Here is a 2040-nt window from a genome sequence, read left to right as displayed (position 1 = left end):
AAATGTGCATAGAGTATATGTATTATTAATAAATGCAAAACAGCACCACCAATATTTGATATTTAATAAATTATTACATAACCTAATATCTTGTTTCTAATTTTTATTTTTGATAATTTAAAAATTTGATGTATATACTAGTGATTAAGATTATTAATGTGTATTTGATTAAAATTCTATCATTTTCCATTTTCCATGAACAATGCAAACAATTAGACAGGTAAAATGAGCCAATTTACTACACAAAGCTGAGTCAGGCTGTTTGCTGATTTGCTCTTCCCAGGTTGTCCTGCTGACTGCATCATGGACTCAGACCACACTTCATATATTGTGCTTCTGACTCATATTCACATTTAGTTCAGTACCAAAGCTTTGTAAATAAGAATTTATGCACTTAATTCTATGTGTTTAATAAAACTTGTATGCTTATTAAAATGTGTGGTTCTGAGAAAATTTCAAACCAACTTTCACAACTCTGTTTGATCATGAATAAAACAGAAAATGACACTGGACATTCAGGCTATTCTTGAGAAATTAAACACATAGTGATAATCAGATCAGTATTTCAATAACTAGAAATTACTAATTCTCTATTACCATTCATTTTAATCTGATTGTTTGAAAGTTTTTTTAGGAGACATCATTTTATCCAAGCATACATTTCTAAACTAAATATCTCAGAAACTTGGAAATACCAGTAATAGAAAAATTAAAGTTTAAATATTCACTAAACAATAATCTGGATAACTGTTAGGAGCTTTACTACTAGCACAGCCATTGCTGCATTAGATTGTGGCAGCTTGCAGTGACTTACGCATTGAAGAAAGAATGCTGCCACTTTAAGAGCTTCCCTGCTCTCTGCTGCTGTGTTTAGAGTTGACAGGCTATGCTTCCCTGATTAATTGGCAGTCTTGGAAACATAACTAAAGAGTTCTGTTACAGTCTATGGGCACCAGAGTCTCTCAGCACTGATAGCTTGGTTTCTATGTAAGATTAGTGAATTACAGTAGTTGCTAAGAGTAATCATAGCCGAATCTTGGATACTGTAAACTTCACGTGATGGAGAAGTAATGTAGTAACATACTGTATGCTATATCCCTGGTTACTTTCTGTTAGTGATGTATCCTTAGTTATTGCCTTGGTTACTCCCTGGTTACTCCTGATCTGATTCCTATATAAGCTTGCTTTAATTCACAATAAACATGCACTGGCATCTAAACCTCTGTATCTCCGGTGTCTTGATTTATATTCGTCGGGATCCCCAAGCCCACCAGGCTTGGTTTGTGGTCACTGTACCATGACAGATAACTATCATTATTATGTGGTTATTATCTCAGAATTGAAACATCCCATCCTGTAAAGAAGATGGGAATGGTAATATTCAAGTATCTCACAAAACTCACCATTCACTAAGCACTGCCCCAAGAATGTATTGGCAATAAATAACATATAGCTGACTGCAAATTAAGTGGGAGTTTCAGTCATGCAGCATTACAGTAAGAGCTTTTGTGGGTTTTTCCGGCATGTGCCAGCCTTAGAATTTCCTATAATTTTGTTAGCAGGCTCTTGTTTAGGGTTCTGTAAGTAACCACAGTTAAGTTCATTGTTTCACCAAACCAGACGTGTCAAAACATTTCTTTGATTTGCTGTTGGTTCCCTGTCTGTAATGAACAGAAATTTATTATTTTAATCCCATAAAAAGTTACAGTATTCACTAAAAAGTATCTACTTTGAACTCATTCATATTTCTGATGATGATTGATGATCTTCTTCCAAGTATATACAATAAGAAAATGTTGTATAATTAAACTTACTGTTTATATGATGACTAAACCATTTTTCGGCTCAAATAAAATAAAACACCTTACAGACCTATTAAAGCGTATATAAAAACTATGGTAATTTTGGCATGATCATTGGAAAAGTTTAACCAAACCTGTCATCACAGAAAAACATTCATCAATGAGAAAGAACAAGATGAGATGTCATTTTAAATCTCACCCAGATTGTTCCACTTTAATATGAGTCTGCTGTAGTTTT

The sequence above is a fragment of the Nannospalax galili genome, unplaced genomic scaffold (genome assembly GCF_000622305.1).
Source record: "Nannospalax galili isolate Female #2095 unplaced genomic scaffold, S.galili_v1.0 scaffold1045, whole genome shotgun sequence".
Taxonomy (NCBI): Eukaryota; Metazoa; Chordata; class Mammalia; order Rodentia; family Spalacidae; genus Nannospalax; species Nannospalax galili.
Note: the sequence above shows the minus strand (reverse complement) of the source record.